Here is a 14,156-nt window from a genome sequence, read left to right as displayed (position 1 = left end):
TCTTGTATACTAGACCAGTCCCTGAAGAAGGACATCCTGCCTGGTGAAGGGGAGGGTGCAGTGAAAATGAGGAAGGCCCTCTGAGAAGACAGATGGGCACAGTGGCCGCAGCAATGGGCTCAAGCTTCGGAACAATTGTGAAGACGGCGCAGGACCAGGCACGGTTTCGTCCTGCTGTACATGGGTCGTTGGGACTTGTGACCGACTTGATGGCCCTTAATGACAGCACTGACTCCTAGACACCCGCTGATTATTGGTTATAATGGAAGGTTCTAGACCAGGACTTCAAGCATCAATGTGCCCACATGTCAACCATGCAGACAACTACAGACTCCGGCTCAGAAGCTCTGGAGAGACGTTGTTAAGTGTTGTCCACTCAGTTTCCACTCAGAAACCCCACGGACAGGAGAGGCCACCCTCACCCTCAAGGCTCTTCCGGGCTGAAACTGCCCAGATGCAGATGGCCAGAGCTCCCTCCCACCCCCTCCCCAGAGCCCCTGGATGGCTTTGAACTGCCCTCCTTCAGGTTAGCACTGAGGTTCCTTAGGTCTAGAGTGAGCCGCAAGCTTCCCAACACAATTCCAGATAAGGTCCGGGCTGCGCATCGAGGGACCACACTTCGAGCAGACAAAGCCACCCTCCTGCTATGATTTAGATATACGTCACCATCAATCGCATGGTCTCAGCGAATGCCCAGAGCCCTTGTACAGAAGGTGCCATGGATGCCCAGAGAGACTCAGTAACCTGCTACAGTACAGCAACGGGAGCACTCCAACCCCGCCTCCCAGCCACTCCACACAGCCATGGATCTTGGGAACACCCTTTCCTGTGAGGTGTTTTCTAGAGGAATTAGGCTTAGCCCTCCAAAGCCAAACTCACTGCCATCGACTCACTTTTGACTCACAGCCACCCCATAGGGCAGGCTAGCGCTGCGCCCGTTGAGTTTCTGAGACTAACTCGCACGGGGGTAGAAAATCCCTTCTTTCTCCCAGAGCGGCGGTGTTTGCAGTTAGCAGGCCAAAGCACAACCGCTAGCCACCAAGGCTTCCCTGTCCAGCCCTCGCTTGCTGGAGAAAGGAGACACGAGGTTCCTTGAAAAGAGTCCAGGCGCGGGGCGGTGAGCCAAGGGGGTGTGTGCGGGCGCGCGGCCGGGGGCAAAAAAAAAAAAAGAAAAGTCCATAGTGGATATGCTACAAACCACACATGTGGTCAGGAGTTCGAAACCACCAGCCGCTCCAAGAGGCGTTCTTTACAGTTACTGTCTCAGAAACCCACAGGGCACGACTACCCTGTCCTATAGGGTCCCGAGGAGTCCGATGACCTCAGTGGCCGGGAGGGGGGAGTCCGTAAGGTTCCTGGCACACGGGCACGAAGCCTTTGCGCTGTCTGCAGAGTGAGGGATGAAGGTGGCCCACTGCGACGCTGAGCTCGGCGCATCAGCGTCTCTGAGCCGAGGGAAGAGGCCCGCGTGGAGCCACGCAGCCGGCTCCTGGCCCCGAGCCCTGTGCGGGGCGGCTGCTGAGCAATCCTCGGCCCAGGGGCGCCTCCTCTGCTGCAGGCCTGTCCCCGGCTCAGCGGCGCGCGCAGTTCACACATGGCCCCTGCGCTCGCGTTCCCGGAGCTCAGCTGAAATATTGCTTGGCTCAGCCTGGAGATCCGAGCCCAATTCACCCCCTGGGCCCGCAGACACTCCTCTGCCAGATGCTCTGCCCCCACCAGAGCTCGGGTAATGGGAGGTGACAGGCCGAGCGCGGGGACCTGGGCCACGTGCCTGCGCTGCTGCTGCCACAGAGGCCTGGCCTGGTGAGGATGGCATGAGTGTCCCGTGCATGGGCCCGAAGGCGCCACTCTCTTCAGATTTGGGCAGGAACGAAGGAACGACCGATTGACTTGGGAAGGAGCCCCGGTTTAAGTGCTTGGCTACACCGATGGCAAAGTGGTTGGAACCCGCAGGAGAAAGGTGGCAGACAGCTTCAGGAATTGCCCCACAGCAAGAATGGGATTTGGGGGTGCTTGCTGTGGACACAAATCCCGATGAAGTTGTCTGCGTTTTCTTGGATTTGAAAACACTTGGATTTTTTCCTGTTTCAGTTTATTGTTACCGTTTTTGTTTTGTGTGTGTTTTCCTTTTATTGTACCATATCCTTCATCTGAAATCCAGGCTGGGTAAACCTATAGAGAAGGCAGCTAGCTCAGTGGCTCCGTGGGCTACCGCAGGGCAGGTTGGGGTGTGGGGGTGTGAAGGAGATGCTAATAATCATGGAGGCAAAAATGTTCCACAATTGATTGTAACAATCAGTTGCACAACTTTAAAAGAAATGTATTTGAACCATTGGTTTATATAATACATCAATTATATGTCAATACGACCATGTTTCCAAAGAAAACAAATTGAGGCCATCCATACTCAGGAAAAAAAATTCTAGGCAAAATGTTTTTCTGCTCAGCCCTCACCGGCTCTTCGCCAGGCAACACAGCACTTTGGGAGAATTAGAGAGCCGCTCACTGCCATCCAGTGGATTCCAACTCAGAGTGACCTAACTGTTCCCTGGGGGTTTCCAAAACCGTAACTCTTTATGGGAGTAGACAGCCTCGTCTTTCACCTTGGAGCGGCTCGTGGTTTCAAACCACCGACCTTCCTTCCCCCTTTTATCAACTATGTATTGAGGGCTGCCTCTGTGCTCCCCGATCCCCTGACATCCACATGTCTTTCTACTGTGTGAAGTCAGACACTTAAAGATAAATAAGATGCTGTCCCTGTCTTCAAGGGACTTGATCACCTCCAAGACCATGAGTTAGGATGGCACCATTAGGAGCAATCTTTGTCAAAGGTCAGGAGCTCTGACTGACCAGGAATAACAGCCTGAGTACTTACCCCTCCTCGCCCACAACATGCCCCCTCCCCCGACCCCACGGGGACCTTGAAGTGTGTCAGCAGCACTCACAAGACACGGTCATGGAAGGTGTTTCAAGTACAGCAGGAAAGCGTTCGCTGTCTAGAATTCTGACTTCTCTCAAAGGGAATGGGCAGAGTTACAAGAGGAGGCCTTTGCTCGCTAGGCACCGTGATGTGCTTGAGAGAAAGCTGACAAAGCTCCGCTTGTCACGGGAGGGGGATTTGAAGGCAGAAGTCTTCAGAATGGGAGAGGCAGGGTGACAAGTTTTCATCCAGAGAAATTTCCCTGGGGGATGAACTTTTAAGTTCTATCTACCATTAACATCTGAATTCCATGATCCTCACCAGGCAGCAATACAGGTCACTCATAATCCCCAACTGCCTGGGGGAGGGAGGAGGTGGCCAAGGAAGAATCTGGATCCTTTCAGTTGTCATGGGCCAAAACCAAGTTTCTGGAGTTCCTGAGAATATACCCCCGTGTGTATTCACACAACTCCTGGGGAGGACTTTGGATTTCCCAGGCTCTGGAATTGGGATGCAAAGACAGTTTCAGGCAGCTCTTGAGGAGCCCTGGTGGTATTGTGGATTACAGGTTGGGTAGCAAACCACAAGGTCAGTCGTTCAAAACCACCAGCCACCTGTGGGAGAAAGCTGAGGCTTTCTACTCCTGTAATTAGTCGGAGACTTGAAAACTCACTGGGGATGTTCTCCCTGTTCTGTAAGGTCACTGTGAGTCAGATTGGACTCTCAGGCGGTGTCTTTGGCTTGAGCATCAGGGAGGCCCCTGTTAGCATCTGGCTCGGAATGATAAGATCCAGGAAGTAGTGTGTCTTGTTCTCAGCTTAGAGCCATATTCCAATGCATACCAGAGCCAGGCAGGAAAAGAAGAGAAACCAGGTTGGGTACGAGGCAGCAGGGAGTGTTGAGGACTGTGGCGAGAGTCAATCTGAAGGGGACAGCTGCCGCTTGCCTCCAGCAGAGGGTCGCCTGACTACAATGCAAACCCAGTGTTGCCTACTAGTGGAGCCCAGCCAGCAATACAGCAGCTTGTGAGGAATCTCCTTTTCTGTTGTTGGGATTAACTGCTGTGGAGGGGGCTTCTCAGCGATAGGGACCTCAAGCATTCCAAAGTGCAACTGCTCCAATGCGGTCTGGGTGTAATCCTTAGGATTGCAACAACAGTCCTTGGAAAAGCAATCCACCAGGCCTTTGTTTGTAGAAGAAGCCTGGGTGGGTTACAAGTTGGGCTGCTAACTGCAAGGTCAGCAGTTCGACTCTACTTGTCACTCCATGGGAGAAAACGAGGTTATCTGATCCTGTAAAGATTTGTAGCTTTGGAAACCAAAAGGAGCAGTTCTGCACAGCCCCACGGGGTTGCTGTTAAGTATGATTGCGTTCATTCCAATCTACAGCAACCCTATGCACACAGGAAGGACACACTGGCCAAGCCTGGCCGTCCTCCCAATCGTTCCTGTGGTTGAACCCATTGTTGCAGCCACTGTGTCAGTCCATCTCATTGAGGACTTTCTCTCTTTCACCGCCCCTCCACTTCACCAAGCATGGTGTCCTTCTCCAGGGACTCGTCTCTCCTGACAACGTGTCCAAAGTCTCGCCATCCTTGCCTCTAAGGAGTGCTCTGGCCATACTTCTTTCAAGACAGATTTACTTGTCATTTTGGCTGTCCATATTTTCAATATTCTTCTCAGCACCACAATTCAAATGAATTGATTCTTCTTCAGTCTTCCTTATTCGATGTCCAATTTTCACATGCATAGGAGACGATGGAAAATACCATGACTTGGGTCAGGCACACCTTAGTCTTCATAGTAACCTCCCTACTTTTCAACATTCCAGGTAGGTCTCGTGTAGCAGGTTGACCTCGTGTAATATTTCTTCTGATCGCTTGACTGCTGCTTCCCTGGGAATTGATTGTGGATCCAAGCAAGACAAAATCCTTCACAACTTCAACGTTTTCACCATTTATCATGATGTTACCTATCAGTCCAGTTAGGAGAAGTTTGGTCTTCTTTACTATAAATTGTCACCCCTACTGAAGGCTACAGTCCTTGATGTTCATCAGCAAGTGCTTCAGTTCCTCCTCACTGTTAGCAAACAAGGTTGTGTCATCTGCATACAGCAAACTGGTAATAAGCCTTTCTACAAATTTAATGTTGCATGCTTCTTCATATAATCCAACTTCTCAGATTATTAGGGTAGATAGTCGTCACTGTTTTGACCAGGAGTGGATGATAATGGGTTGGGTTGATAGTATGTAGAGCGGTTGTATGGGTTTGAACTGCCAACCTTGGGTTAACTAGCTCACTAACTGACTCACAGTGACTCTCTGGGGGCAGGATAGAAGAGTCCCTGTAGGTTTCTAAGACTATAACTCTTATGAGAGTAGGAAGCCTCAACTTTCTTGTGCACAGTAACTAGTGGTTTCAAACTGCTGGCCTGTGGTAAGCAGCATAAGGCACACCCCACTGATAGTTGATCATAAACCATGTGTACTACCCAGGCTTCTGCAATTTTTTAAAAATGTAGTAACTAATTCAGAATAGTTTTGGATTTCTTAAGTCTGACAAAAGATACCATACATGGTGCTAATTGAGAAACAGAACCTGCTGAACCATTTCTCAGTTAGAAGACAGGCCAACTACAGGGACAAATAAACATAATGACGCAAATGACATATGTGATAGGCTGTAGGAAATAGTCCTGACCCATGAGTCCTTAGACTGGGGCCCTAGGCTTGGCTTTGCTACTAATTGTCTGTGCAGCCCCTGAAAAATGGTTTACAATGGCCAGACAGACCTTAGTCCCTTTATCTGAAAAACCAGAGTGTTCCATCTGATGCTATTTCAGAGTTGGCAAAAAGGATACTTAAGCAATGGGAAAATGGGCCCTGGGTGTGTTTCCAAAGGTATTGAATTCATTGGCATTTGCTGCCGCATCTGCAATCACAGAACATTGATCAGGGCATTCTTGTTTACTCTGAAAAAGTAAATACAAACTTCAAACGCACCTTCATTATTTCGCCTGTCTGGGAACAATGCTTTTCAAGATGTGGCAGGAAAGCATCCACCCCTAAAACAGCGTGCGCACACACACAAAATGGGAGTTTGTGTCACTGACAAATATCAGCAGGTGAGTTACAGAGCCTGTCAGCGGTGATAAGAGAGCTGGCGTATTTCCAATGCCGACTAACGCTGCTCCCGAGACAGGAGCCTAACTGATGTTTGCTCAATAAGACCAAGATATGTCACAGAATCTGGGGGGGTGTCCCATATCTTTTGTCAGCTTAGAGTCAAACTCTGGGGAAAATATGTTGCAGGCAGTTGCAGATGTTCTGAGATGAAACGATGTCTCCCCGAAAATGGATGAGGCATGGTCTACCGGTTTTCCGATTGGCAAGCTGCCTTTAGCTCCATCAAGACCCTCCACCCTTCCCCCCAAGCCCTTCTGAGCAAGCAGAGTTGCGTCTTTGAGCTTTAGGATAAACTGCAGGATAGACCTGCGGTCTTCGGAGAATGGCAAGTGGTCACTGGGTTCTTTCTAATGGGGCGCTGGGTGAAAGAAACGATTTGCACTTGGCTACTTACCAAGTGCTGGGGGCGGAGTGGGTTATGCACTGAGTTACTAACCACAAGACCAGCGGTTCAAACCCACCAGCCTCTCTGTGGGAGAATGATGAGACAGCCTACCTGCTCTGGTAAAGTTTTCAAGTCTCAGAAACCCCAACGGGCAGTTTTACTCTGTCCTAGAGGGTGACTGAGAGTTGGGATCAACTTGACGGCAGTGGCTTTTTAAGCTTAACTAAAATAGCTGAAAGAATGACTGGCAGCTTGAACCCCCTCCCATGGCTCCGTGGAAGAAAGGCCTGGTGACCTACTTCCACAAAGGGGAAAACCCTGTGGGGCAGTTCTGCTCTGTAACACAGGGGGGCACCATGAGTCAGAATCCACGCCTCCACTGGGGGCGGGGATGTTGGGTTTGTTTGTTTCTTTATTTTAATTGGGTCTAAAGATCACAAATGATGATAGGGAAGAGGCATTTGTGGGCAGTGGGAGGGAGAGGTGGGAGGGGGCGAAGCAGGACGGGCAGGAGGAAAGCGCTGGGATTGAGTAATATCAGGAGGTAGTACTGTTTATGGAACATTTCATTCTCGATAGCTACTGTCACATTCTAGTCATTAGACCGCATTTACTCGTGGCTTGTGGAAATGACTTCCCATGGGAAAGGAAGGCAATTCTCTTTTCAAAGGATGCTTTGTTTTCCAGGGGAAGAAAGCACAGCGTATGTATGACAGGGTGGCCCACTCTCATTGACATGCCCTGTGAAGTCAGTCCTGGTGTGTGTGAGCTGCTTATTAGCATGAACACCTCAAGAAGTAGCCAGGGACGGATGGTGAAGGAGAAGAACAAGAACAGTGACCACTACACTGACCACCAGGTCTAGGCCAAGCCCTGAGCGGAACATGTGCTTGCTCATTTCCACCAGTCCCTCCCCTGCCCCGAGCATTCCCATTAAGCCCCCTAGGTCCCTGGGAGTCACAAATGGCTTACTCTTGCTAGTGACCTGAAAAGTGGGAAGGTCCACGCAGGCACCCCACGGAACAATGCTGGCAGTGGCTTCTCTCAGACCCTGCAGCGCAGTGCTACTCTGTGACGTGCGGTTGCCATGAAGCAGGTGTGGGTTTGAGTTTGGATGTCATCACCGGCCCCATTCCACAGGTGAGGAGACAGGAGGAGGAAAACTAAATGGGGTTTCGGACGTCAACGCAACTCGGGACTCCAACAGGGTGTGTCCCACATTGCAGCGAATTCTTCTAAGTACCCGGGGCCGAATAGACCACATTAGGTCGAGCAGTCCTTTGGTGGTCCTGAATAAAGGCTCTTCTTTGTGTTGGGGCCGAGGGCATGAATGAAACAAACAGGAGGACCCCAAACAGCAGTAGTTGTTGAACTAAGAAGGTCCACGTGGACTTGAGCTTTGAGCTAAATCAGCGATTCTCAACCTGTGGGTTGCAACCCATTTGGGGTCCAGCGACCCTTTCACAGGAGTGGCCTGATTCATAACAGTTGCATACAGTTATGAAGTAGAAGCGAAAATAATTTTATGTTTGGGTGGCGGGGTCACCACCACATGAGGGACTGCATTAAAGGGTCACGTCATGAGGAAGGTTGAGAACCACTGATCTAAATCAACTAGGAGCTGCCTGCCTGTCTCCCTTCTGCCTTCTAGTCCGCAAGGTTCCCCCAGGGACCCTGATCCATTGGGTTGCAAACTGAGCCCAGGGAGCTGTAGTTTTCTCAGATCTCCAGGTGAATCCAATCATCAGCCAAGCTGGGAAAACTTGGTTCTAAGCCCAAAACACACCCTTTTCCAGACACATAGTGACCCCGTAGAGCAGAGCAGAACGGCTGCTGTGTGCTTCCAAAGGCTTCAACTTTTTTTTATTTTGTTTTAACAATTTATTGGGGCTGATACAATTCTTTTCACAGTTCATACATATACATACATCAATTGTATAAAGCACATCTGTACAGTCTTTGCCCTAATCATTTTTTTCTCTTTTCTTCTTTTACATTTTATTAGGGACTCAAACAACTCTTACCACAATCCATACATATACATACATCAATTGTATAAAGCACATCCATACATTCCCTGCCCCAGTCATTCTCAAGGCATTTGCTCTCCACTTAAGCCCCTTGCATCAGGTCCTCTTTCCCCCCCCCCTCCCCATTCCCCCCTCCCTCATATGCCCTTGGTAATTTATACATCGTTGTTTTGTCATATCTTGCCCTATCCGGAGTCTCCCTTCCCCCCTTCTCTGCTGTCCCTCTCCCAGGGAAGAGGTCACATGTGGATCCTTGTAATCAGTTCCCCCTTTCCAACCCACTCACCCTCCACTCTCCCAGCATCGTCCCTCACACCCTTGGTCCTGAAGGTATCATCCACCCTGGATTCCCTGCACCTCCAACCCTCATATGTACCAGTGTACAGCCTCTGTCCTATCCAGCCCTGCAAGGTAGAATTTGGATCATGGTAGTTGGGGGGAGGATGCATCCAGGATCTGGGGGAAAGCTGTGTTCTTCATCGATACTACCTCACACCCTAATTAACCCATCTCCTCTCCTAAACCCCTCTATGAGGGGATCTCTATTGGCCGACACTTGGGCCTTGGGTCTCCACTCTGCACTTCCCCCTTCATTTAATGTGATATATATACATATATACATATACACATATATACACATACATACACACACTTATATCTTTTTTTTTTTGCATGATGCCTTATACCTGGTCCCTTGGGCACCTCGTGATCGCACTGGCCGGTGTGCTTCTTCCATGTGGGCTTATTTGCTTCTGAGCTAGATGGCCGCTTGTTCACCTTCAAGGCTTCAACTTTTTAACGAAGCAGAAAGTCTCGTCTTTCCCCTGAGAACCAGCTGGGGAGTTCAAACCACTGACCTTGCACTTAGCAGCTCCACATGTAATCCAACAAGCCCCTGAGGGTTATTCCTCACTAAAAACTAATTGTCATCAAGTCAATTCTGACTCAGCGATCTAAAGGAGAGGGTAGAGCTGCCCAGTGGGTTTCTAAAGCTGTAATCTTCATGGGAACAAAACAAAAGCCTCATCTTTCTATGGCCACTAAGTCTCTCCTTAACAGAACTGCAAAAGTAAGTGAGACCAGTCCACTCTCTGAGGAAATTAGGTCTCCGTAGCCTGTCTCTGTGGCCTCCATATCAACCCAAATCCCACTCTTGCCTTGTTAGCATTTCTTTGGGGCCTTTCATCAGAGCATCCTGAGCCCCCACCTTACTGCCCTGGGTGGTATTCTCGCTTTGATGAGTTACAGTGAAGCTGTAATAACTAGCTTCCTCTCTTCCCTTCACACCCGGTAGAATGTCAGGGGCTCCCTGGGCTCCTTCCCCGCTCGATCATCAAGTCAGGATCAATCCCACCTGAGCAATAATGATTAATTAAATCCTTCCGTCCTTCGTATTCCATTTTACAGTTTCCAAAGAGCTTTCAAACACATGCTCTTGTTTGCTGTGACATAATTAGGCAATGGGGGCCCTGTGGAAAGTCTGATGTGCTCCTACCCATCGCAAAAAGGACTCCTGTCTTCTCTCAGGAGAGCAGGCAGGCTGGATTCAGAAAGGTTTGGGTCTGGGTCTGGGCCTGAGCTCCTGAAGGAGGCATGTTCTCTGTTCCAATGCCTCTGGCAGAAGAGAGCATGTGTTGGAGAACAGTGCCCCTGCCAAGCCATCCCCAGCTCTGGTGTTTAGAAAATAAGCAAGACCATTATAGCTACAGAGCTGAGCTGACCCTTGGTAACCATGTGTGCTCCAGAGGGGAACTTGGCCATCTCTGTTTCAATGACTGCAGTATTCCAGACATAGATTGCCAGTACTTTCTTCTGAGGCACCTCTGGGTGGATTTGAACCATGAGCCAAACCTTTCGGTCAGAAGCCAAGCTGTCTATAGGAACTCCTTGCCCCCAACATAGCTGACAATTTACATTTAGTCCTCTGGGACATGACAGCCTGCTGTCACAGAGGACACAGAGCAGGCCCCTTGGACCCAATGAGTCTGCCTTTCCCTGTCTGCATGGGACCCCGCTCAGTTGGCCTGCACATGGTAACAGCAGGTACACGTGGCTTCAAAAGGTGTGTTTGTCATTGGTCAATAGTTCAGCAGATGGGCCCCTCATGGAACTCAACCACGAGAGAAAGATGAGGCGCTCAATCCTTGTAAAGCTGCCTGATCTCTGAACCCCACAGGGGCCATCCTCCTCTGTCCGAGAGGGTTGCTCTGCGGCAGAATCAACATGATGGTGAGTGGCTTTCTTGTCCCCCATCCTGGCACAAAGAGAAACCTTTATGATATAGTTTACATATAGCTTATCTACAACCTACAAGACATTGCTTCTCCAGCCACATGAATGGACCCGTGGAGAAGGCCAAGAGAGCCCGAGTGGAGTTGGAGGAGGGGTTGAAGGAGCTGAAATGCTCTGCACAGTCATTTCTGAAGGCTTTGGTTTTCTGCGTTGCGGAGAGTAGAGAAGAGGGAGGGGCCCCAAAGCATGACTTGCACTCCGAGGCAGCTGCTGGCGTTGGCAGCAACGACTAGAAGGCAGGGTGCCAAAGTGAAAGCCTAATATTGAGCTTTCTGTTGTGTGTAGTCCTGTGTGCGGAGCCCGTTTGTCTCTGCAACCCTTCGGGGAAGTCTGGGTTGTTCCCCTAGGCCGCGAGGCAGCTGTTTTGTGTGTACATCAAGGAAAAGGAACTTGAGGCCTGCGGTGAGAGGCAAGACGGACAGAGTTTGAATGGAGTTTGGGATGGGACAGAATCCCCAGAGAGTCACAGAACCTCGTCGTGGCAGTGGGTGTGAGGGCTACCACGGATACTCAGGGGTATGCTCGGAACAGCCTCCGAGTGCCACTGCCCACCCCCATTTTAGAGATGGGAAACCAAGATGATGTCTATAGATGCCCCGATCGGTTTGTTTTCTTGATAGTTATCTCATATATGAGGGAGGCTCAATGAGTTGCTAGAAAAAAATGAATGAAAGAATAGTGGCTAATATCAATGCTGTGCTACAACTCATTAAAGAGCTCTGTGTCCTAGTGCTTATGCGTTGGGCTGGTAGCACCAGCCGCTCCCTGGGGAAAAGACCGGGCTTTCTACTCCCGTGAAGAGTTAACTGTCTCAGAAACGCCCCTCCCCCCTCCCCCTGGGCAGTCCCACCCTGTCCTGTAGTCAGCACAAGTCGAAATCGACTCGATGGCAGTGAGTTGAGTGAGTGATAACTCAGCGTCGCTGTGACACTCCCTACTGTGTCCCTTTGCTATAAATTCCCCCATGGCTTAGGACCGAAGCCAGGGAAGGTCACTGCGATGCAAGCAAGGGTCATTGCCAGAGCAGAAGGACCAGGGCAGCGCTTCACAGCTGCAACCATGAGATGGGCAGGCAAAGGGCAGGAAGCCTAATGAAGCAAATGAATCATGTCTCCCCACCCAGCAGGCCTGGGGCTCCTCCCCATGCATCGGGGACGTGGGAGAGAGGTGCTCCTACCCCCTCCGTGTTGTTTTCTCCACAGAAATCCAGAAACTCCTTCCTTCCAGGCAGGCGCCACTCTCCTCCCTCGGACAACTTGCCGGAGGAAGATAACCTCCATCCTTGCCTTGTGATCTGCCTCCATCCTCAAACTCGTGATGCGGGCTGTTAGCTAATCTTTCACCACCAAGATTTGCTTCATCTTCCTTGTGGGCACTTGCCGGGCTGGGTAATTGCTGGTTGATTCACTTGATGTGTTCACCATGAACTTGTGATCCTCGCATGATCTAGAATAGGCTGAACCATAGCAGCTGTCATTCGCAGGTGGCCTTCTGGGCTGAGTGCACCCAGCTGCACAGCCTGGTAAGTAAGAAAGTTGTCATCCCTGGATGCCTTCATTCCTGGGACTGTGCCCAATGACGGCTGTCCCCTCTCTGGAGTAGAGTGACCATGCCATAGAATTTTAGGATAGAAAGGCAAGGAACATCTGAGCGAGCTGCAAGAGGTCTCTGTGGGACAGAGATGGGGGGGGGTCTCTGTTTTTCTGGGGCAATACCAATCCGTTCTACTACCTCTGTGTAATGACTAGTACTGCTTCCTTTTGGATCTCAAAATCATCCCGTGTGCACAATACATTATGTCTGATCACTCTACTTTGTGGTGGTTAGGTGCACTTGGTTCTGGCTCCTGGTGACCCCGTGTCAGACCAAAAGAAGCACGGCCCGGTCCTGCACCACCTGCAGAATGGTTCTTACATTTGAGTCTATTGTTACAGCCACTGGGTCAATCTCTCTCCTCAGGGTTTGTTCTTTTGAAATGCCTTTCTGCTCACACCTGATATCCGTTCCAGGGACCAGTCTCTCCTGATAGCACATCTAAAGTAGGCGAGACAGTCTCTCAATCCTTGGGGGGGAATGTTCCAGCCGTATTTCTAGATGGTTTGTTCTGCTTGTATGATCACCTAACATCGTCTTCAAGCTTCTGCTTGCCAGTGAAGTTCTTTGCCCTGACAGACACTGACCCCAGGTTCCTGGTCTGGAAAGCAGGGCAGAGCCCTGGTGGCATAGGGATAAACCTTCGGCTCCTAACCAGAAGGTGGGTGGCTTGCACCTGCCAGCCACTCCACGGGAGAAAGAGATGACAGTCTGCTTTCATACCGATTTCTAGCCTTGCACACCCCACTGGGACAGTTCTCATCAGGACGGGAAACTTCCCTAGGGAGGTCTAAGAATTCAATGCACCACAGTTTGGTACCCACCGACTGAATTTCATAGATGAGGAATTGGGGCCCATGGAAAAGGGAAGGCTTACGGAGTCCCTGGGTGGTACAAACAGTTCATGTGCTTAGCTGCTAACCAGAAGGATGGAGGTTCAAGTCCACCCAGAGGCTGTTCCAGAAGAAAGGCCTGGCGATCTGAAAAGCCTGCCCTTGCAAGCCCTCTGGAGCACGCTCTACTCCTGTGTCACCAGAGATCCCCAGGAGTTGCCTCAATGGCAACTGGAAATCATGCATAGCACTGCTTCGTGGTTACTGCGCCCACTGCTTGGTCCAGCTCGTCCAGGGTCTTCCTCCTTTCTGATGTTCTTCCGCAATGCCACCGCGAGGTCCTTTTCCAGGGACTGGTCTCTCTTGATAACACATTCAGGCTCCCTGGTGATCCACGACCATCCCAGAGCTCCTTCAGATTTGCCAAGTTGTCGTAAAACTAAAGGCCAGCGGATTCCTAATGCTGTGCTGGTTCTCTCTCTCTCTCTCTCTCTCTCTCTCTCTCTCTCTCTCTCTCTCTCTCTCTCTCTCTCTCTCTCTCTCTCACACACACACACACACACACACACACACACACACACACATTTGCAGAATGTCTCTCTTTATAAAGCCTGTATGAAATCTCCTCCACAGGAAAACCGGTGACAAATCCCCTTCCAGTCCACTCTTGAGAAGTTCCCACAGCACAAGGGGGGCCTGGCCTTAGTGCCAAGGTCACGTGCTGGGAACTGCGCATGGCTTATTAAGCAGGGTGTGGGGAGGTGGTGCCTTTGACAACATTTGGATGGACTTGCCTACCCCTGCCAAGCAGGTCTCTCTAAGGTCAAACAGGAAGTCACTCTCAGACTACAGCATCAACTCCCGTCCCTCCCAGGACCTCCCTCCACAGAGGCCTCCCGTGGTCTCGGGCCTTCATTTT

The sequence above is a fragment of the Tenrec ecaudatus genome, chromosome 3 (assembly GCF_050624435.1).
Source record: "Tenrec ecaudatus isolate mTenEca1 chromosome 3, mTenEca1.hap1, whole genome shotgun sequence".
NCBI lineage: Eukaryota > Metazoa > Chordata > Mammalia > Afrosoricida > Tenrecidae > Tenrec > Tenrec ecaudatus.
This window is presented reverse-complemented; position numbering follows the sequence as displayed.